The sequence below is a fragment of the Schistocerca nitens genome, chromosome 5 (genome assembly GCF_023898315.1).
Source record: "Schistocerca nitens isolate TAMUIC-IGC-003100 chromosome 5, iqSchNite1.1, whole genome shotgun sequence".
NCBI lineage: Eukaryota > Metazoa > Arthropoda > Insecta > Orthoptera > Acrididae > Schistocerca > Schistocerca nitens.
The window spans coordinates 306,983,170-307,008,537 of NC_064618.1; the positions used below are offsets into that span (position 1 = coordinate 306,983,170).

At 40.2% G+C, this 25,368-nt stretch overlaps 1 protein-coding gene across 3 annotated transcripts in view; it reads left to right on the forward strand.

The window, feature by feature from the left end:
- LOC126259224 (protein GDAP2 homolog) overlaps positions 1 to 25,368 on the forward strand; it is a 1,081,164-nt gene that overhangs the window by 464,561 nt on the left and 591,235 nt on the right. For all 3 annotated transcript variants that reach the window (XM_049955836.1, XM_049955838.1, XM_049955837.1), the window contains one exon: positions 9,169 to 9,201. The gene's annotated coding sequence lies outside the window, so the exon portion shown is untranslated. The remainder of the gene's footprint in view (positions 1 to 9,168; positions 9,202 to 25,368) is intronic.

Here is a 25,368-nt window from a genome sequence, read left to right on the forward strand (position 1 = left end):
CAGTCTGGAACCGCAAGACCGCTACGGTCGCAGGTTCGAATCCTGCCTCGGGCATGGATGTTTGTGATGTCCTTAGGTTAGTTAGGTTTAACTAGTTCTAAGTTCTAGGGGACTAATGACCTCAGCAGTTGAGTCCCATAGTGCTCAGAGCCATTTGAACCTCTCTCGCGCATGGGTGTGTATGTGTGTGTGTGTGTGTGTGTGTCCTTAGGATAATTTAGGTTAAGTAGTGTGTAAGCTTAGGGACTGATGACCTTAGCAGTTAAGTCCCATAATATTTCAAACACACACACACAATTCTCTATTATTCCAATCTCGTGTAGCGCGCAGAAAGATTGAACACCTATATCTTTCCGTACGAGCTTTGATTCCCCTTATTTTATCGTGGTGATCTTTACTCCCTATGGGCCGGCCGCGGTGGTCTCGCGGTTCTAGGCGCGCAGTCCGGAACCGTGTGACTGCTACGGTCGCAGGTTCGAATCCTGCCTCGGGCATGGATGTGTGTGATGTCCTTAGGTTAGTTAGGTTTAAGTATTTCTAAGTTCTAGGGGACTGATGACCACAGCAGTTGAGTCCCATAGTGCTCAGAGCCATTTGACCATTTTTTTTCCTCCCTATGTAGGTCGGTGTCAACAAAATATTTTCGCATTCGGAGGAGAAAGGTGTTGATTGAAATGTCGTGAGAAGATTCCGCCGCAACGAAAAACGCCTTTCTTTCAATGATTTCCAGCCCAAATCCTGTATAATTTCTGTGATACTCTCTCCCATATTTCGCGATAATACAAAACGTGCTGCCTTTCTTTGAACTTTTTCGATGCACTCCGTCAGTCCTGTCTGGTAAGGATCCCACACCGCGCAACAGTATTCTAAAAGAGGGCAGACGAGGGTAGTCTAGGCAGTCTTATTAGTAGGTCTGTTACATTTTCTAAGTGTCCTGCCAATGAAACGCAGTCTTTGGTTAGCCTTCCTCACATCATTTTCTGTGTGTTCCTTCCAGTTTAAGTTCGTAATTGTCATACCTAGGTATTTAGTTCAATTTACGGCTTTTAGATTAGACTGATTTATCGTGTAACCGAAATTTAACGCGTTCCTTTTAGCACTCATGTGGATGACACCACACGTTTTGTTATTTAGGGTCAACTGCCTATTTTCGCACAATTCAGATATCTTTCTAAATCGTTTTGCAGTTTGTTTTGATCTTCTGATGACTTAATTAGTTTTGGGGATTTTCGTCTGTTTTAATTTGGCATATTTGTTTCGTTGTTTCTGCAACAGTGTTCTAACCCGTTTTTTGTACCATGGAGGAACAGCTCCGTCGTTTGTTAATTTATTTGGTATAAATCTCTCAATTGCTACCGATACTATTTCTCTGAATTCCAGCCACATCAGGTCTACACTTATATCATTAATTTGGAAGGAGTGGTGATTGTCTCTCAGGAAGGCGTCAAGTGAATTTTTATTTACTTTTTCGAATAGGTATATTTTTCGCTTATTTTTCGAGGATTTGGGGATTACAATAAACAATTTCGCTACGACAACTCTGTGTTCACTAATCCCTGTATCCGTTTTGATGCTCGTTATTAACTCAGGATTATTTGTTACTAAGAAGCCGGCCGGTGTGGCCATGCGGTTCTGGGCGCTACAGTCTGGAACCGCGTGACCGCTACGGTCGCAGGTTCGAATCCTGCCTCGGGCATGGATGTGTGTGATGTCCTTAGGTTAGTTCGGTTTAAGTAGTTCTATGTTCTAGGGGACTGATGGCGTTAGACGTTAAGTCCCATAGTGCTCAGAGCCATTTGAACCATTTTTTTGTTGCTTAGAGGTCAAGTGTGTTTTCACAACCGTTTACTATTCGCGTGGGCTCATGAACTAACTGCTCGAAATAATTTTCAGAGAATGCATTTAGCACAATTTCGAATGATATCTTATGCGTATCTCCGGAATTAAACATGTATTTTCGCCAACATATCGGGGGTAAATTAAAGTCACCACCAACTATTATCGTATGAGGCGGGCACATGTTTCAAATCATACTCAAGTTTTCTTTGAACCTTTCAGCAACTGTATTATCTGAACTGGGAGGTCGGTAAAAGGATCCAATTATTATTTTATTCCGGTTGCCAACAATGACGTCTGCCCATACTAACGCACAGGAAGTATCTACTTCAATTTTGCGACAAGGGAAGTACAATGAACTCACTCTGGTGATCTTCGAACCACCCACTTAAATTGCGAGTTGTGTGGCACATTGCAATGTGCTGCCGGCAGATGGCATCGTCCTGAAGAGAAAAAAACTGCATTTTGGGGGTGGACATGGTTCAAATGGCTCTGAGCACTATGGGACTTAACATCTGAGGTCATCAGTCCCCTAGAACTTAGAACTACTTAAACCTAACTAACCTAAGGACATCACACACATCCATGCCCGAGGCAGGATTCAAACCTGCGACCGTAGCTGTCGCGCGGTTCCAGACTGAAGCGCCTAGAACAACTCGGCCACATCGGTCGGCGTGGACATGGTTCCCAAGGATAAATGCGTACTTGTGTTGATCCACTGTGCCCGGGGAATGCCCTACAGCCTGGACCTTTCCGACGATTATTGCGGGATGTTTTCTTTCAGATGTTTCACTCCGCCGGCCGGAGTGTCCGAGCGCTTCAGTCTGGAACCGCGCGACCGCATGCCAACAGCCGTCTGTCCAAGAGAGTATAAAACGCGATTCGTCTGCAACGCCCACCTGTCGTCACTCGTTGAACATGCAGTTGCTGTATTAAATTCCAGCTTTGGTAGCCGACGAACAATAGCCAGCATTGGTGCACGAACCAGGCGCCTGCTGCGAAGTCGCATATGCAGCAACGTTCGCTGAATGGTCGTTGAGGAGATATTCGCGCCTCTATTCGCCGACGAAGAATTAAACAGTACACATAAATTTAATACTGTCCAATAGGCTATAACGTATCGTAAAAAAGTTCCACGTAAGGAATTAGCTCCAAATTACAAGGGAACGCAGTACGAGTAGGTCTGTATTCGGTACTTAGGTAGTGTTAGTTACCTCGAATATCATTACTTGGGATGAATTTGTTCTACATGTATCAGTAACGCAGATATTGTCTTTCTGTATCCGGAGTACGGCTGCAAGTGCCATTAATGCACAAAGAGAAAACATCTGATTACTATCTGCGAGTTGCTTTCGTTAATATTGTCCTCCTCTGTACCGTAGGAATACTGTGTAAACGGTGGAATATTTTTGTCCATGCAGTTATAAAGAATACGAAAGACAGCGGGAATATATAGGGAAACATCGCAAGAAGTGCATTCTTGAACATAAATGCGGATGGTATCCGCGCCTGGGGCGGACCATCCACGCCTGGGGCGGCGCTGTTGATATTTGACCACGAGTGGAACCTGTGCAATGCCCTCTATACGTTGAAAATGTTAGTTATTATCATTAGAACAGTTTTCTTTGTGGCTAAGTGTGTTATATCGGAGCTAAGAGAACGCCAACGTGGACAAATTGTTGTTGCTCTGTTGGAGGATACTTCCCTAAGCATGTCGACGATTTATATAACATGTAGGGAAAGCGGAAAAACATCATCCACCAAGTCACATTGTGAACGAAAGAGTGTGTTGAGTGATGGTGACAGACGGTTATTGAAGAGCGTTGTGACGAAAAATGATTAGACGACAGCTGATAAAGTCCCTGCAGAACCGAATGTCGCACCCGTGAAACCTGTCAGCACCAAAACAACACGAAGGGAGCTCCATAAGCTGGGAACTGCAGAACGAGCTGGAATTCCGAAAACATACGAGGGGCGTTTGAAAAGTCCGCGTTAAGTCCGAGAGATGGCACCACCGGCGCGTATCGAGGTCGTGTTTAGTTAGAAGCATCTTTGGAAAGAACGCACACAAAGTTTCAGCCATATTGGTCTATTTCTTTTTGTTTGGCATTCGTGTGAACCAAGGAAGTCTAGTGATTGTCAAAAATGGACGAAAAAGAATTTCGTGTGGTGATTAAACGTTACTTTGTGAAAGCCAAAACGCCTCAGGAGACTAAAGAGAAGCTTGATAAACATTACGGTGACTCTGCACCTTCCATCAGAACAGTTTATAAGTGGTTTCAAAATTTTCGGAGTGGCCATATGGGCACAAGTAATGCCGAACGTTCTGGACGCACTGTGGAGGTTACGACTCCAGGAATCATTGATAAAATCCATGATATGGTGATGGATGGCAGAAGAGTTAAGGTGCGTGAGATTGCTAGTGCTGTGGGCATCTCCAGTGAACGGGTACATAATATTTTGCATAAACTTTTGGACATGAGAAAGCTATCCGCAAGATGGGTTCCGCGAGAGCTCAGGCTTGACCAAAAACGGAATTGTGTGAAGTGTGGCATGGATGGTTTGCAGCTGTTCAGGAAGAATCCGCAGAACTTTAAGCGTCGTTTTGTCACTGTGAATGAAACATGGACACATTTCTGTACTCCTAAGACCAAACAACAATCTAAACTATGGGTTACCAAGGGAGAATCTGCACCAAAAAAGGCGAAGACCATTCCTTCGGCCGGAAAGGTTATGGCGACTGTTCTTTGGGATTCGCAAGGGACAGCCTCATCGACTATCTGGAAAAGGGTAAAACTATTACAGGTGCATGTTATTCATCGTTATTGGACCGTTTGAAAACCAAGCTGCAAGAACAACGCTGGCGACTGGACCGCAAAAAAGTCCTATTCCATCACGACAATGCACCGGCACATACCTCAGCGGTTGTGGTCGCAAAATTAATAGAAATATGATTCCAACTCGTTTCACAAACCCCCCCCCCCCTATTCCTCAGACGTGGCTCCCTCAGACTACTATTTGTTCCCCAATTTGAATAAATGGCTGGCAGGACAAAGATTTTATTCAAACGAGAAGGTGATTGCAGCAGCTAATAGCTATTTTGGAGACTTGAAAAATTCCTTTTATTCGGAAGGGATCAACAAATTAGAGCAGCGTTGGACGAAGTGTATAAGTCTAAAAGGAGACTATGTCGAAAAATAAAAAAAGGTTTACCCCAAACAGGTAAGTAATTTTTATTTTTGCACGGACTTTTCAAACGCCCCACATAGATCAGTGATGCAAATAACAGTAACGCGAAAGCATTCTGCCGAAGTCATAAAACCAGGACTGTTGACTACTGAAGGAGTGTTATTTGGTCGGACGAGTCTTATTACACACTGTTTCCAACTTGTGGTCGAGTTTTCGCATTCAAAGTGAAATATGACGAGGAGTCGGTGATGATTTGGGTAGCCATATTGTGATATGCCTTGGACACCATGGTAAGTAACTCTGCAAGTTCGCATTACCGCCCAGCAAAATGTGACCATTTTGGCTGATCTGGTCAATTCCATAGTACAACGTTTATTCCCCAATGGTGATGGTGGTATTCCAAGACGACAGGGTCCGTGTTCACAAAGCTCGTATCGTCTGTGGCTGATTTTGTGAGCACAAGGATGAAATATCGCATCTCCCGTGGCCCCGTCCGCAGCTCGTGGTCTAGTGGCTAGCGTTGCTGCCTCTGGATCACGGGATCCCGGGTTCGATTCCCGGCCGGGTTGGGAATTTTCTCTGCCTGGGGACTGTGTTTTTGTGTTGTCCTCATCATAATCATCATCGTCGTTCGTAATGTGGCTAGATTGGACTGCGTAAAACATTGTAAGTGTGAAAAAATTGGGACTTTGTGCGGGCGCTGATAACCGTACAGTTGAGCGCCGCACAAACCAAACATCATCATCATCATCATCATCCCGTGGCCCCCACAATCGCCATGCATCATTATTATTGAGCCTTAATGGCCTACTTATGTGAACTTGCCACAAGTTTCTAGGGAGAATAGTATAAGAGTCCCTTGTAACCATACTGGACCTGTTTTTAATGGTAAGATATTTCCTGCACTGTAATAGACATGGTAATGTGTTTTGTTGTGTTTTTGGAAATTGGAAATTTGTGATAAGTTCTGTGGGACGAGGCTGCTGAAGTCATCAGTCCCTAGGCTTACGCACTACTTAATCTAACTTAAACTAACTTACGCTATGGACAACACACACACACCCATGCCCGGAGGAGGACTCGAACCTCCGACCGTGGCAAGGCGCCCTAGACCGCATGGCTACCCCTCGCGGCGCTGTGTTTTTGGTGTGTACATATTTTTTCCACCCGCTTTATTAGCAAACGTTAATAACATTGTTGTTCAATGCTAAGCCGAATATTGGGCGAGAAAATTGTCTACAAACCGGACACTCACGATTAGTCTTCGCAGTAGTTGCATTGAGAAGGCCAGGGTAGGTCACAAACGAAACATGGGAGGGCAAGGTCCGGTATTTTTCCTGCGACAGTTGTGAAAGGCGGGGGATTGCACGGGCTGGTACCCACGGAACTGCCATCGGCGTCCTCGAGATGAGCTATGAGTCGCGATCACGCGCTCGTTTGCTCCCAGGGCCTCACGACTCCTGTCACAGAAGACTGCCGCCACGAGGTTTCGTGGCATGTCCGACTTAATGACAATGAGCGCCAATAAGCTGGAACTGAGTTCCGCGTATTGGTTTGATAAAGATCTCACATGACGACGGCAATGGGAAAGACAGCAGTGCATCTCAGGCCAGATAAGAACACAGAATAGGGAAAGATTAATCTTTAGCCACTTCTGAGTAACAGCTGGAAACGATTTCACAGGCTGACGCAGTCGCCTTGGATACCTGCTACGATTCACCACATTTATATCGCTACGAACACTATATCTGTAACGATACACTTGAGGGATTTTTCGCGAGACACCTCTTTCTACACATTTATTTGTGCCGTTTTGCTGAGGATCTGTGCTGTTGGGCAAATACTGTGGATTCCCCCAGCAGCTCAAAGGCAATTTTACGACCAGCAAACGTTGCACAGCAAGAAACTTGTAGAAGAGCACGTTGTTGTTGTGAAACAGCATTGCTTACCTAGGCTTTCTTGTACTTTCTATTTTATTATAACGTATATTTTTGTATTTAAATTCATATGTTACTGGACTGATACTGTGGCTACGCTTTACAAATATTTGCACGAAGAATGCCTGTATCATCCCCAATAGTGCGACAGTGTCATAAAGTTTACAGATACCTCAGCTTTGAATTTATTAGACGTGGATGACATTGATGCTACAATCAATCTTTTTAGCATGCTCAAAACTGAGTATTCGTAATTCTGTAGCCAATGAGTCATCATAGTCGAGCAGTTTCTCCTCCTTCATAGCAGAGATTCTGAAATATCTTCAAAGGCCGAGTAGATGAACTCATTAAGATTGAAGGCTGCCGTATACCGATGGTCGTATATTGGCTTGGCGAGTGGTAGAAAGAGATATTATACTGCATTCTTCCATATTCTACGTACTCATTTTTTTGTCCATTTCAGTTGATTGACATGTATGTTCTAGGCGAAACACTGTGTTAATTACACCGACACATTTGTAGCGCGTAATTAGAAATTTGTGTAATCTAAGAATAGGTAATCATGAATGTAGCTATTTTACGATAGTTTGCCTCTTGGGACTGTGATTTAGCCCTTAATCTTGTTAAACTTTTATATAGCATTGAACTGTTAGATATTTTCTTTCTTTTTATAAAAAATAAAGAAATTGAGACTTTCATGGACTATAAGGAACGTAGGTAATAGTGATGCTTTTATGTCGGCTACGAGGAAAAATTTTTTGCTCACATTTCGTAACAATGGCAGGAATAAGTGTCATTTCTTATGTATTTAAAAACCAACCAAATGTTGCAGACAACTGAAGATAATTCCATCACGTACATCCTGACTGAGCCCCGTTTTTCACTAGCTACGTCTTCACACTTCATACGGATATTATGTTGTAGCACAGTCGCTACACAGAGAAAATTCTTAGAAGATTCTATAATACAATTTTTTTCAGTCGTAAAAATAAGTACTAGCGGTTCTCATAGTAAGACATTCAATTACATAAATTTAGGACGAGAAAATATATCTTCGTCTCAAAAACAAGAAATCTAGAAATATGGCGCCAGTTATTGAGAACTGCTAATAATATCAATAGCACGAAACTAATTTTTGATTTAGTTAAATGAAAAACAATCTGGCATAATATCGGCGATGACCGAATCGCTCACTGGAATCTCGTTGGTTACACAACTTTTTCTTCTTAAGGGCAAAATGTACTGTATAGATTGAGTGACATCTAATATTGGGTTTCTTATCTTACTCTAGAAAATCAGTCACCTATTCTCTAGTACCAAAAAATATCAAAATTACCCAAACATTTCAGACACTTTTATGTAATAACCAACAACACAATTTTCGGTATACGGTTCACGGATGCCATAAAATGAATGAGTGATATCTCTGGCATATGAAATAATATCTTTGGAAAGTTGGAAGCCTTCGAATAGCATAACGGACAGAAGCCTACTCGGAAGATAGATCAGCTCTTGCCCACTTGGTTATAGATCATCAGCCAGGGTCGTTTAGTAAACCCTTAGAAGTGAACAGATAGTTATTGTAAATTGCATTCGCTATGTAATGTGAAGTTTACCTATGATTATTTGCACTTAGCCATTGAGGGCCCTTTTTGTGTTATATGCAGTGTTGCAGACTTCATAATTCGACAAGTCACAAAGGTAAGAAAAACTTTTTTAACTCATTTGTGTGACTTTGTTACTAATTTGTTGGAGTGTTAAGAACCATGTTCTCCTATCCAGTTACCTGATACTGTAGCATACCTGTGTAATAGTGGTAGGGAGAAATAGTCTTAGCGGTATACTGCACCAGAATCCGTTTCACGAACTCCCAAACTCGCCCTGCCGTAACCCTAGTGGCAACCCGGCCTCTATAGCTGTAGCGACGAGGCCTTTACAAAATTGACGACGAGGGTTTACAAAACAAGGCTAGATTATTTTGCAGTAAGGTCACTCGCCTGTCCCCACTGTATTGAAATGAATTAATTTCATGCTAACTGGAAAATAAAGCTATCGAAAACTTCTGCTATGGCTCTCTGAAAACTTTTGCTATGGCTCTCTGTCTCCCTAAACAATTTGTCAGATTTCTAAGTGAAAAGTACATTTATTTCTTATGTCTGTCCAATTATTTTCAGCTTTCTAATTACACTGCTTTGATTCTTTACAGAAAATCTGCACGTTGCACTCCACAAAGCAAACGGTAAGTTTATTTTTCACTATTTTATTTTTTGTGTCCTACACCTCATAGGTGGTTGCTTGCTGTGCGGAACGACGATTCTTATGATGCAGTACAAAACACTTTACTAACTGCACAAGTTGAGGCTGACATTTGTCCCAAAAACAATAACTAAAATATCGTCCGTGATCACTTGAGAGTAACAAACACAAAGTAGATTAGCGTGATACCCGCTGGAAGCGTCATCCCGTGCGGCTGTAGGGCGGCGTCCATTGAGAGACCGCGCCACGTGGAGTGACGTAACAGCAACACGACGGTGTGAAGCAAAGCGGAGCGTCCTTGATTCTCTCGGCGAGTTCCGTTTGATGAGCGACGTGTGTAGAAGCATAGTTGAGGACATATGGAAGTTTGGATCTGGCCGTGGGTCGGGCACGCATAGCCAAATGGTCAGGTGACCGCTCACGATAAACGGGAAATCCGGATTCGAGTCCCGGTCCGGCACAAATTTTCACTGTCGTCATTCCATTCTACAGCTGATGGCAGTCCTCATCCGCAGTTGCGAGTTCATTTGATGTGTTTCGTAACGGCTGTGGGCACCGCAATGCCTGTTCCTTTGCACATGCATTCGTAATCAGAATAGCAGAGGCACAGCAATATCTTAAAGATGCAACTGGCTCTACTATAGCACTTAAATTTTCAAAAAAAATGGCTCTGAGCACTATGGGACTCAACTGCTGAGGTCATTAGTCCCCTAGAACTTAGAACTAGTTAAACCTAACTAACCTAAGGACATCACAAACATCCATGCCCGAGGCAGGATTCGAACCTGCGACCGTAGCGGTCTTGCGGTTCCAGACTGCAGCGCCTTTAACCGCACGGCCACTTCGGCCGGCAAATTTTCATTTTAAGTACTTTTTAAGTACAGTAGTAAAAGATGACATTAAATCTTTGGCGCTATCCGTGTCATCATTTACTACTGCACTTTAAACGTAAGTTTAAGTGCTACAGCAGAGCCAGTTTAATTTTTAGTGCTGTCACTTAACTTTAAATTGTATATTCTGACGATGCTCATGTTCGTTCGAAGACCGAAATCGGCAAATAAGAAAAATTTTTAGTGCGACTTGTGGCTGTTTTCGAATACTTTGTAGTTTTCTGTTTCTGCCTAATTTCAGTTTTAAGAGGGAAAACATACCACAAAAGGTAATTTGGCATATTGTGTTTAGAAGGAATATCTTCGAAATGATGATGATATACAAAAATTTTTTTCCATATAAAAGTTGATATGTAATTAACTTTCTTGAGAGCTGCATAGTAAAGTTTTGCAATAATCAGGAATTTTGAAAAATATCCCATCACCATTAATTAATTTCGAAAAATGAAAACTTTCGTTAAAGCTTAAATTAAAGCAGTTTTCAAGCCACACACATCCATGTATAGTAAAGCTTGTTTCTGAAATATCAATTTTGGAAAATAATTATATCACGGCCTCCTCTGTTGCAGACTGTGGCTGTAAACAGTGCTGTCAGAATATTTTCAACAAACCTAATTAAAATATGTAAACATTGATTATTATTCTAGTGTTTTTTTGTGTTAAATTTTTACCTTTTATATTCACGAATTTTTTGTTTACCGTTTCACATACCGGTATTTTGTTAACTGTAAGTGATAAGTAAGTCATTATTGTGATACAAAATGATAACAATAGTGATACTCTGTAAAGAAACGCTAAAAACAAAATATTTTTTTTGCACCACGCATCTGATTATCCCAAAGGGCTCGATGACACAGGTACAGCCGTGAGAGGTATACAACTTTTGATGTTGGAAGAACTTGGTGGGGAGTTTTGCAGATCTAGTTCTGTCGAAAGATCTCCACTTGAGAAATAATATAATCATGCTGCAGCTACTATTAAATAATGAATTCTCTTCGCCGAGGCTTTAAATGTACTGAAACATGCCTGATGCAAACGAAACTATTTGGAGGATCACACGCAACAATTTGAAATCCTGCTGAATTTTGTTTTACGTTGTTTACTTCTTCGCGTATACTGTGTGAAGAAAATTCGTTCATTTTATGTATTTTGTGTAGAAAAACCTCATGAACTAACCGTTTCTTTACAGATTATAATTATTGTAATGATTTTTAGCCGGCCGAAGTGGCCGTGCGGTTAAAGGCGCTGCAGTCTGGAACCGCAAGACCGCTACGGTCGCAGATTCGAATCCTGCCTCGGGCATAGATGTTTGTGATGTCCTTAGGTTAGTTAGGTTTAACTAGTTCTAAGTTCTAGGGGACTAATGACCTCAGCAGTTGGGTCCCATAGTGCTCAGAGCCATTTGATTTTTGAATGATTTTTATCATCATGAGTTAATAAGCAGACTGCAGAAAATCAAGAAAGCGTCCGGACTTGTTTCACATTTCTATAACTAAGCCTGTCAAACGGCACTGAAACCCGACATTGCAGCACAGTAATCAAACCGACAGTCACATTTGCAAGTGAAACACTGTCATTGAATCGAAAACTAGATTTACCAGAAATTAAGAAAGAAGAGAGAAACATTATTAGAAAAATTCTGGGACCACGATACACACAAGATGGATATAGACTACAAAATATCGAGACAACAGAAAAAGTATCAAACATCGAAATTGACATCAGAAAGAGACCAATGAAACTCTATGGACACGTTGACGGATTACCTGGAAACAGACTAACTAATGTCTGTTGGACTATGTGACATCCCTTAAAGCATCAGTACCTTGGATAAACGAAGTTAAGAAGGATTTGATGAAGGCAATGATTGATGTAACTAACACATCAGACAGGGATACATTCAGAAGCAAAATTGATAAGTGGAAGTTTATTCCAGAGATGGAACCAAAGTGGACTGAAGAAAGAAAGAAAGAAAGTCTTCGGGGAGAAAATGAATAAATATTGGGAAAATAAGAAGGACCCTAAGAAATATTGAAAATAATCTGCCCCGTGGAGGCCCGGGAAAAGAATAGGCCTCCGGTATGTTCTGCCAGTCGTAAAAGGCGACGAAAAGAACAAACAACTAATAGGGCTAACCCCCCCTTTTAGTGTGATTAGTTGGTTCGGGACAGAACTAAAGAAGCCTCGGACAAGCACCGTCATGGTCGGGGACGACGCTTGAACCCTATGCCCGCCCACAATGGTAACGACACTGCTAGCCAACTGGAAAATGATTTAAATCCAAATAGAGGTGTTTTTCAGGATATACTTCCTGCAACCACTCTAGAAGGAAAACAAAGACAGAGGATGAGATGGTCAGATGAAGTTAACCGACATCTGATGTTCTGTTATTACCAAGCAACAAACTTAGGAACAAACACAACTGGATACAGATCACAAGTATACACAACATTTATTACCAGCTATCCAGAATTAAAATTTTTAACAGAACAATGACTAGCTGATCAGATCCGTGTAATAATAAAAAATAACAGGATACCCCAGTCAGAATTAGAAAACATCAAACAACAAGTACAACAAATACTGGAACAAAATAATGTGCAATCAGAAGAAGAAGAAAATACAGTAATGGACTCAAACATCCCAGAGCAAACAAACAAAGAACAACATGCATCAATTAAACATTCAGAGGAAAACGAAATCTTAAGACAGCCACCAGAACAAGCACAAATAGAACACGAAGTGACACACGTTAGGTATCGAAGAAAAATTTCAGCTGACATATATAGAATACAAAGCCACAAATACAGACATTAGACCATTCTTGCATAGACCGCCAAATAACCCACAAGTCGAAACAACAATAAAAACTATCAACACAATCATACACAACAAAATAAATGAAAACACAACTATGGAAGATTTAAAACTACTGGTTTATACAGGAGCACTCACTACACTAAATATACACACTAGGCAGAGATCAGAACCAACCAACACACAGAAGAAACCCACAAAACTAGCATGGCAACACAGGCTACAGATCTGAATCGAAAAACTGAGAAAAGACATCGGACAGCTAATACAATTTATAAGAAATGAAATGTCAGAAAAAAACGAAAAAGGTTAGGTAAAATCTCACAACAAGAAGCGATAGAGCAATTAGATGAAAAGAAGCAGAAATTAAAAGCACTGACCAAACGACTTAGGAGATACAATAAAAGTGAAAATAGAAGGAAACAAAACCAAACATTCAACACAAACCAAAAGAAATTTTACCAGACAATAGATAACACACACATTAAAATAGACAATCCACAAAACATAACAGACATGGAACACTTCTGGAGCAACATATGGTCAAACCCTGTACAACATAACAGGCATGCACGGTGGATACAAGCAGAAACTGACACATACAAGATACCACAAATGCCTGAAGTGATAATTTTGCAACATGAAGTCACCCAAGCAATTAATTCTACTCACAATTGGAAAGCCCCTGGAAATGATAAAATAGCAAATTTCTGGCTAAAGAAGTTCACCTCAACACATTCACATCTAGGTAAATTATTTAACAGTTACATTGCAGACACATACATATTCCCTGATACACTTACACATGGAATAACTTATCTGAAACCTAAAATCAAGCAGACACAGCAAACCCAGCTAAATATCGCCCCATAACATGCCTACCAACAATATACAAAATATTAACTTCAGTCATTACACAGAAATTAATGACACATACAACACAGAACAAAACTATAAATGAAGAACAAAAAGACTGTTGCAAAGGAGCACGAGGATGTAAAGAGCAACTGATAATAGACGCAGAGGTGACATATCAAGCTAAAACTAAACAAAGGTCGCTACACTACGCATACATTGATTACCAAAAAGCTTTTGATAGTGTACCCCACTCATGGTTACTACAAATATTGGAAATATACAAAGTAGATCCTAAATTGATACAGTTCCTAAACATAGTAATGAAAAATTGGAAAACCACACTTAATATCCAAACAAATTCAAATAATGTCACATCACAGCCAATACAGATTAAGCGTGGAATATACCAAGGAGACTCATTAAGTCCTTTCTGGTTCTGCCTTGCTCTGAACCCCCTATCCAACATGCTAAATAATACAAATTATGGATATAATATTACTGGAACATACCAACACAAAACCACACATTTGCTACACATGGATGATCTAAAACTACTGGCAGCAACAAATCAACAACTCAACCAATTACTAAAGATAACAGAAGTATTCAGCAATGATATAAGTATGGCTTTTGGAACAGACAAATGTAAGAAAAATAGCATAGTCAAGGGAAAACACACTAAACAAGAAGATTACATATTGGATAACCACAGCGACTGCATAGAAGCGATGGAAAAAACGGATGCCTATAAATATCTAGGATACAGACAAAAAATAGGAATAGATAATACAAATATTAAAGAACAACTGAAAGAAAAATATAGACAAAGACTAACAAAAATACTGAAAACAGAATTGACACCAAGAAACAAGACAAAAACTATAAATACTTATGCCATACCAATATTGACCTTCTCATTTGGAGTAGTGAAATGGAGTAACACAGACCTAGAAGCACTCAATACACTTACACGATCACAATGCCACAAATATAGAATACATCACATACATTCAGCAACAGAAAGATTCACATTAAGCAGAAAGGAAGGAGGAAGGGGATTTATGGATATAAAAAACCTACATTATGGACAGGTAGACAATTTAAGAAAATTCTTTCTAGAACGAGCAGAAACTAGCAAAATACACAAAGCAATCACTCATATAAATACATCAGCTACACCACTGCAATTTCATAACCACTTCTACAACCCTTTAGATCACATAACATCAACAGATACGAAGAAAGTAAATTGGAAAAAGAAAACACTACATGGCAAGCACCCGTATCATCTAACACAGCCACACATCGATCGAGACGCATCCAACACATGGCTAAGAAAAGGCAATATATACAGTGAGACGGAAGGATTCATGATTGCAGTACAGGATTAAACATTAAACACCAGATATTACAGCAAGAATATTATTAAAGATCCCAATACCACAACAGATAAATGCAGACTTTGTAAACAACAAATAGAAACAGTAGATCACATCACAAGCGGATGTACAATACTAGCAGATACAGAATACCCCAGAAGACATGACAATGTAGCAAAAACAATACATCAACAGCTTGCCTTACAGCATAAACTTATAAAACAACACGTTCCCACACACAAGTATGCACCACAAAATGTACTGGAGAATGATGAATACAAATTATACTGGAACAGAACCATTACAACAGATAAAACAACACCACATAACAAACCTGACACCATACTCACCAATAAAAAGAAGAAATTATCACAACTAATCCGAATATCCATACCCAGTACAACGAATATACAAAAGAAAACAGGAGAAAAAATTGAAAAATACATCCAACTGGCTGAGGAAGTCAAGGACATGTGGCATCAGGATAAAGTTGACATTATATCAATTATACTATCAACTACAGGAGTCATACCACACAATATCCACCAGTACATCAATGCAATACAGCTACATCCAAACATACATATACAACTACAGAAATCCGTAATTATTGATATATGTTCAATTACCCGAAAGTTCCTAAATACAATATAACATCTACCGTACAGTTAAAAGGAAGTCACGCTTGATCAAGGTCCGCGTCACTTTCCATTTTTGACCAGACATAACGTCTGAGAAAAGAAAGAAAGAAATAATAATAATTGTAATCAGTCATTTTCAATTTACAATCTACACTTATGTGAAACGATAAAATAAAAAAAGAATGTAAAACTTCAAATAACAATTTCAAAGAGAACATAAATGTGATTAAAATAAATACTAAGAATATTTAATCATGAATTTGGTATGTTGAAAATAATCAGACAGCTCATAGTGTACAGATTATTTTCCAGAAGTGGTATTTCACAAAACTAGCTTTATTACACAGGGTGTATACGGCATGAAAGATTCTTATTCATGTTGTAACAAAAGGTTTCCTTTTTCAATTTCGGAATTAATTAGTAATGGTGGGGTGTTTTGCAAAATTTCAGATTATTACAAAACTTTGACACAGTTTTCAATAACTTTAATGACATATATGAAAAACATATATATATATATATCATCGTTTCGAAGATATTCCCTCTAAACCTAATACACGAAATTACTTTTCAGGGTGGGTTTTGAAAGTGAAACCGGGCACAAACAAAAAAATACGTATTTCATTATTCACGCCCTCCATGTTTCATCGAGGTCGTTGTTTTACCCTCGGGAATGTTCCCTTCTGAGATTCATTGGAAGACTGTTACGAAAATGTAATTCATCCACGAAAGAAGTGACTTACATAACCATAGTTCGCCTGGTGGTTGAGCTTTGGTTGTCTGTGTGGTTTCGCTTACTAAGTACGAGAGCATTACAAAGATGGTCATTAAACTCCACTGGCAGCTGCCACAAGAGAGTCGTCGTGCACCACAGAAACGTTTATTGTTAAAATCTGAGAACGGAAGTTACAAGAAGATTCACACAACATATTACTTTTCCCCTCGCGCACGTCTCGCGAAACGGCCATGACTTGAAAATCGAAGGATATGAGAGCTTATACAGAGGCCTACTGAAGACAGTCGTTCTTCTCACAAAACCATTCCCGGATCGAACACGAAAGGAAGGTGCTGTAACCTAGGGCTTATGTGTGTCCTCCCGCAGTGCGGCCATATCTGACGGGTTGCCTATTCGGCAGGTGTCTAGAGCATCATAACAGCTTGCTTCTGGTCAGACTTACAGAAGGCGTCAACACGGGCAGGTGACGTCAGCATCGACATACTACCGCTCTGCGCCTATCACGTGCATACAAAAAGAGTGATACAAGTATACATCAGCTCGGCTGGTATTTAGGAGTCCGCAGGGTCTCACGACAGACAGTCCATGCAATCTTGTGGAGTCCGTCATCCGCGCCTTGCAGTTATGTGAGTCCTCCACGGGTTAGCAACTATTGGTCATCGAGTTGACCTTTGAGTGGTGTTAAGTTACCTACTGTGATCTACGAATGTTAGCAGATTCGAAGACGCCTTGTCAGCCAGTGCTCCTGGATCGAGCTTGGAATGTATGACTTACTTTGTTTGAGTTTTGCGTTTAACAAGGAGAGGTCCCCAGTGGTGAGATCGACTTTTTAAAATCATCTGTATGCTGATTTAGGTTAAGATCCCTGGTATCACACACCTTAGTCATTTACGCTGCTGGGCTCTCGTCTGCGAGTATTGTTGTTGTTGTGGTCTTCAGTCCTGAGACTGGTTTGATGCAGCTCTCCATGCTACTCTATCCTGTGCAAGCTTCTTCATCTCCCAGTACCTACTGCAACCTACATCCTTCTGAATCTGCTTAGTGTATTCATCTCTTGGTCTCCCTCTACGATTTTTACCCTCCACGCTGCCCTCCAATGCTAAATTTGTGATCCCTTGATGCCTCAAAACATGTCCTACCAACCGATCCCTTCTTCTAGTCAAGTTGAGCCACAAACTTCTCTTCTCCCCAATCCTATTCAATACCTCCTCATTAGTTACGTGATCTACCCACCTTATCTTCAGCATTCTTCTGTAGCACCACATTTCGAAAGCTTCTATTCTCTTCTTGTCCAAACTGTTTATCGTCCATGTTTCACTTCCATACATTGGTACACTCCATACAAATACTTTCAGAAACGACTTCCTGACACTTAAATCTATACTCGATGTTAACAAATTTCTCTTCTTCAGAAACGATTTCCTTGCCATTGCCAGTCTACATTTTATATCCTCTCTACTTCGACCATCATCAGTTATTTTGCTCCCTAAATAGCAAAACTCCTTTACTACTTTAAGTGTCTCATTTCCTAATCTAATCCCCTCAGCATCACCCGATTTAATTTGACTACATTCCATTATCCTCGTTTTGTTTTTGTTGATGTTCATCTTATATCCTCCTTTCAAGACACTGTCCATTCCGTTCAACTGCTCTTCCAAGTCCTTTGCTGTCTCTGACAGAATTACAATGTCATCGGCGAACCTCAAAGTTTTTACTTCTTCTCCATGAATTTTAATACCTACTCCGAATTTTTCTTTTGTTTCCTTTACTGCTTGCTCAATATACAGATTGAATAACATCGGGGAGAGGCTACAACCCTGTCTCACTCCCTTCCCAACCACTGCTTCCCTTTCATGCCCCTCGACTCTTATAACTGCCATCTGGTTTCTGTACAAATTGTAAATAGCCTTTCGCTCCCTGTATTTTACCCCTGCCACCTTCAGAATTTGAAAGAGAGTATTCCAGTTAACGTTGTCAAAAGCTTTCTCTAAGTCTACAAATGCTAGAAACGTAGGTTTGCCTTTCCTTAATCTTTCTTCTAAGATAAGTCGTAAGGTTAGTATTGTCTCACGTGTTCCAACATTTCTACGGAATCCAAACTGATCTTCCCCGAGGTCCGCTTCTACCAGTTTTTCCATTCGTCTGTAAAGAATTCGCGTTACTATTTTGCAGCTGTGACTTATTAAACTGATAGTTCGGTAATTTTCACATCTGTCAACACCTGCTTTCTTTGGTATTGGAATTATTATATTCTTCTTGAAGTCTGTGGGTATTTCGCCTGTCTCATACATCTTGCTCACCAGATGGTAGAGTTTTGTCATGACTGGCTCTCCCAAGGCCATCAGTAGTTCTAATGGAATGTTGTCTACTCCCGGGGCCTTGTTTCGACTCAGGTCTTTCAGTGCTCTGTCAAACTCTTCACGCAGTATCTTATCTCCCATTTCATCTTCATCTACATCCTCTTCCATTTCCATAAAACTGTCCTCAAGTACATCGCCCTTGTATAAACCCTCTATATACTCCTTTCACCTTTCTGCCTTCCCATCTTTGCTTAGAACTGGGTTGCCATCTGAGCTCTTGGTATTCATACAAGTGGTTCTCTTCTCTCCAAAGGTCTCTTTAATTTTCCTGTAGGCAGTATCTATCTTACCCCTAGTGAGACAAGCCTCTACATCCTTACATTTGTCCTCTAGCCATCCCTGCTTAGCCATTCTGCACTTTCTGTCGATCTCATTTTTGAGACGTTTGTATTCCCTTTTGCCTGCTTCATTTACTGCATTTTTATATTTTCTCCTTTCATCAATTAAATTCAATATTTCTTCTGTTACCCAAGGATTTCTGTTAGCCCTCGTCTTTTTACCTACTTGATCCTCTGCTGCCTTCACTACTTCATCCCTCAGAGCTACCCATTCTTCTTCTACTGTATTTCTTTCCCCCATTCCTGTCAATTGTTCCCTTATGCTCTTCCTGAAGCTCTCTACAACCTCTGGTTCTTTCAGCTTATCCAGGTCCCATCTCCTTAAATTCCCACCTTTTTGCAGTTTCTTCAGTTTCAATCTGCAGTTCATAACCAATAGATTGTGGTCAGAATCCACATCTGCCCCTGGAAATGTCTTACAATTTAAAACCTGGTTCCTAAATCTCTGTCTTACCATTATATAATCTATCTGATACCTATTAGTATCTCCAGGATTCTTCCAGGTATACAACCTTCTTTTATGATTCTTGAACCAAGTGTTAGCTATGATTAAGTTATGCTCTGTGCAAAATTCTACAAGGCGGCTTCCTCTTTCATTTCTTCCCCCCAATCCATATTCACCTACTATGTTTCCTTCTCTCCCTTTTCCTACTGACGAATTCCAGTCACCCATGACTATTAAATTTTCGTCTCCCTTCACTACCTGAATAATTTCTTTTATCTCGTCATACATTTCATCAATTTCTTCATCATCTGCAGAGCTAGTTGGCATATAAACTTGTACTACTGTAGTAGGCATGGGCTTTGTATCTATCTTGGCCACAATAATGCGTTCACTATGCTGTCTGTAGTAGCTAACCCGCACTCCTATTTTTTTATTCATTATTAAACCTACTCCTGCATTACCCCTATTTGATTTTGTATTTATAACCCTGTAATCACCTGACCAAAAGTCTTGTTCCTCCTGCCACCGAACTTCACTAATTCCCACTATATCTAACTTTAACCTATCCATTTCCCTTTTTAAATTTTCTAACCTAGTCTGCGAGTAATCGATAGAAAATAAATCGGAATTTTATGGGGCACTCAGTAGCGTTAAAAGAGAAGGTAGACTGGTTGCGTGGTGTAATGGCTACGGTAAGACCTCCACTTGATGAAGGTCGTGGGTTCATATCTGATAAAGTGTCTTAAATTTCTTTATTTTTAAATCTTTATCAAAATGACTTTGATCGTTATTTTTATTCACTTAGTTGGTTTAAATGTAATTTTGTATTTCTTTGTAACATTTTAATCAACATATGATTTTTTTTCATTTGTTCTCATTTCTTCTTTATATCATTCCCTTTCCACTTGGAATTTTTGTGAATGTGAATTTAATTTTATTTATCTATTATAATATTTAAATATTTGAAAATGCCGATCTACCGGTTAAGAAACGAAAGACAAAATAATCTTTTTACATTGATGTGGAACAGTGTCAAAAATATATTTTTCATTTCAAGATGTACTTTTGTTGGATGTTAATCGTCGTACAAACATTTAAAACGTAGCGTAAATTCCTATTGCACTGTGGACAAAATAACGGAGATCAAGATTTAAATGAAAGACGGTATAACTAAAACGAAATTCAATAAAAATGAAGAATAGAAATAATGACTGCGATAACATGAACGGAAAAAATGATAAAACGAAGGAAGTTAAATCGAAATCAGTACATAAAATTAATTAACTTTCGGTGAACAAAGATTTCAAGTGGAAAAAGGAATGACGTAGGAAGAAAAGTGTGAGCAATGAAGAAGCTGATACGTTGATTAAAATGATCTGACGAAGGAACAGAAATATAAAATTAATTTGAAACAATTAAGTGAAAAAAATAATCAGCAAAGTAATTTAGATAACAGTTTAAAACTAAAAAAATTAAAGCATTTGACCAGATTTGAACCCACATCTTTCTACATGTCAAGGCCTGATCATATATATTACATCACGCAAACAGTCAATATGACGCTACTATGTTAGTGATATTGAGCGTCATACAAAATTTCGAAATTTTTTCGTCAATAAATCGCAGATGAGAGGCTACCACGGTGAATGGCTGCAGGGTTTGATAGTTGGGATATTAACTAGGTCACAGTATAATCAATCCCACCGCTGGGGACCTCTCCTCGTAAGTGGTCATTAGTGGACTCATAGGAGTAATGTACCTTGAATAAATCGTGGGCCTTTTATTATTTTTGCACTTTCTGTTAAGTAGCCACCTAGATAATTAGGCAAATACTTTGCGTACAATACAACTTACTGTGATGAGTGGCGTCTGAGGGGAGAAATGATAGTAGTAGTGTAAGACGTAAGACGTAAAGCAGACTACACTTCATAAAATACCTTGGGGAATATAGATGCAGATGTAATGTAAAGTTGTTCATGAGTTCAAGCCTTGTAGTTCTTAAATCTAACATGGTGTACAATAAAACTTCGTCAGTATCTGCCTCAAACTTCGTGACTGTATCTGTCACAATAGCAAATCTTTACAGCAATGATAATTCATCTATAATGCAGCTGGGCACTAATACAAAAGCAAAAGTGGTTAAATCACATCATCGTCACAAATGCAGTAGAAACGGGGAAAATGAACACCAGAAAAAACTAAAAACAAATGAAGCTCTACGGAAGTTATGGCACTTAAACTACTCACTGTTTTCATTCATTAACTTCAAGGTAGTTGGGCAATACATGGCGGTAACTACTGAGTCTTTAACATTCATGCAGAACGCTTGCCATGTGTATTAGACTGGAATGTCGCGTGTTCCTGGTGACATACCATGCGAGTTAGCCGACCTTATAATAAGGTAAGGACCAAAATTTGTCAGTGAGATATCAACTGTGACACGCCGAGGGCAAGTCATTTGGTTAGTACAATTCAATATAAAATTCGAACTACAATGTAGCTTGGAATTTATCTCAGACTAGAGTCGGCTAAAATATCTGACACGTGATGGATTTGATATCTTTCGTCATTGTATCCGCACAAGTCTCTAAGAACAAACGCCTGCCAAACACTAATGCACTGTAGCTCAAGAACGGTAAGTGCCGCATTGTCACTGTCTGTCCAAACTGGTAACTTTTCAAAATATCATGCACACAAACATTTTTGTGATAAAGTTTGTAGCTTGAGCCTCTTTACTTCAATGACAGGGTGCTGCTGGACGAATAATATCGCTCAGTAACTGCAGATCCATGTCCATCGCTGATACATTTTCATCGGTTGTGATAATTGACCGTGTGCCTAAAAGTGGCTAGTTCTTGATGCTACAGTCAACATGCCCAAATCTCTGAAGTCATCGAAACATGTTATTTTAATTCACTGTGTATTTGCTCCATATGCTGGCAACACTTTTCTGTCAATCTGTGTTGATATGCTATCCCCGGATTTGAAACAGAATTAGAAGTTGGTGTAGTAGGTTGTCAATTTGTTAATTTATGTTAGTATACCTGACATAACACAAAACTGTAAGCTTTATTGGTTAAATAGTAAAGGCCCAATACAAGCTACAAAATGTCATTTTATTATTGAGATGGAGGTGTGGTCTGTGTATGTGGGAGAGAGGGGAGGCACTCTTCATAGATTATCAGGAGCGTTCGGCATCACATCATCTGAACACTGTGGGTGATGCTGGGAACCACCCCATTACACACAACCATCCGTTACAGTACTGGAATATGCAGTTAGTAGAGTTGGGTAGACATGATAAACTATAAGACATAATTTGAAAAAACGTCGAGAACGTGCCACATTAAGAACTGCCGAACGATTACACAGCAGTGATATGGCGCGTTTATCACTTCTTTTCTAGCATCAGAGGTGGCTGTAAATAAGACATGTTTAGTCTCGTCAAGACGTAGTCCCTTATCCATGTAATCACACTGGGTGACCCACTGGCAGAGGGCTTGTGCCGTGCTAGTGTGTGTGTGTGTGTGTGTGTGTGTGTGTGTGTGTGTGTGTGTGTGTGTGAGAGAGAGAGAGAGAGAGAGAGAGAGAGAGAGAGAGAGAGAGAGATTTCTGAGAGCTTTCGGAAAATCACTATTTGTGTGTGTCAGGCAGTACTCATTTGTTCGTAATTACTTGCGTAGGTTTTCACCAATTGTGTTCAAGGTGCAGAAGGCAGTTCCCACCTGTACTTATTTTAATTGCGCTTCATCTTACTATATAAACCCTATCTCACAGTATACTGGAAACGTAGATCATGAAAATGAAACGAAAGTTTACATGCCTAAGACAGTAACAGTAATATTATTACTGAAAGCAGCATTCATGGTCATGATGAAGATTATGCAGCGAGCAGAGGCTGAAAAGATAATGAAAGTCGCCAACGTAAGGATTTGTTTGTAGTTTCAGTACTAAGTAAGGCTGTAAAAATGAAGCAGTGGGAATGTAGAATGACCTGCAATTCTAGATTAGTGTAACTCTAGAGAAATCTTATTGAAGTCTTCTAGAATAGGCCGTGACTGATCATTCTAACCAGAGATCAATCTAAAATAGAGTAAGTTGCAAAACATCATTCCCAACGCGTAAAAAGTTTCAGAGCACAGGGCAACAGTGACTCCTGTATTTCAGAGATGCAACTATTCCTGCAGCTTAGTTTGGCATATGAGTAGCTTAGCAGCGAAAACGCCATACAGTGATGTTAGGCACGACGTATTTTACAAGGATAAATCGTGTTATCGGGCGAGTTCTATGTGCAACTTTTATCATACTTCCCGTTCATTATTTTCTTAAAATTAACATTTAGTTAACTCACCTGCCTAATTTCATGCAGTTTCGAAAAAGTTTGTAATTATGGGCTCCTCCCCACTTCAACCGCGCAAATTTGCAACAGCAGGCCTGTGCATAGGTACATTGGCTCCAGGCCATCACGGCGCGTCAGGTAACTCTGCGCGATTTTTAATTGCACCCAATGTTTACGAAGGAACTGTTAACCAGAGGACCCAAATCAACTCTCTGTCCTCCCATGTTAGTGAAACAGTTTTTCTGGCCTCGCTTTGACTCGTGAGGCCAAGTTAAAAGGTCAAAATTTTGTCACCACCAGTCAGAGACCTGTTCGGTCGGGTTGCCGTCGGCTTTTACGTACTTCCAAGACCTGATCACTGGACCAGAAATATACAACGCAAATAAATTATCTACTAGCTGCAAAATGTGTCTTTCAAGCGTCGTATACAAACTCGATGAAGAAAAATGTTTAGTGATAACGGGCCAGATATAGGAAGGTCAGAAAGACGCACCAAAATTAATCAAAAATGGCTCTGAGCACTATGGGACTTTACATCTGAGGTCATCAGTCCCCTAGAACTTAGAACTACTTAAACCTAACTAACCTAAGGACATCACACACACATCCATGCCCGAGGCAGGATTCGAACCTGCGACATTAGCGGTCACGCGATTCCAGACTGAAGCGCCTAGAACCGCACGGCCACAACGGCCGGCACCAAAATTAAACACTTCAGTTTGGAAGGAAACAATTCGGTTGATTCCTGCTTGAGTAAACTTCGCGGAATCCATTTATTCCAACGACATCTCCTCCAGCTAATTCGTAGCTCCATGATATAACACAAAACTTAGGCCGAATAATAACACCAGCTTGGTGTAGAATAGCCGTGTTTTTGACTTCGAAAGTCACAACTGCTGGTCAGCCATTACAAAGATGCTGCAGTAAATCACGGTAAAATTATAAACTTCATCTACTAAACTTAGATCTGGCGAGATCGTACATGGCGTGCCTTCTCTCGTCGCTAAGGACTAATGGTCGACTCTAAGACTTTTCCGAGCACAAAGTAATTTGTTGAACATTTGAACCAGCTAAGAGGTTGGAGACTAACTGACTTGCTTCCTGCCCACGGGTATTCTCATGGGTGGAGCCTCATACACATCTAATAACCACTGTGTAATGGAAATATATATATCATCATCGCGCAATGCAGACCACCCTACACTCCCCACCCTCCTACCTTGGATGGAAGTAGTGTACCCCAGCTCTCTGAATCTAGTGTGAGCCATGAAATAGTGCGAATGTTTTCAAATATCTGCGAGTCGTGTAACTAAGGTGGGACATGGGAACCAGCCCGGTATTCACCTA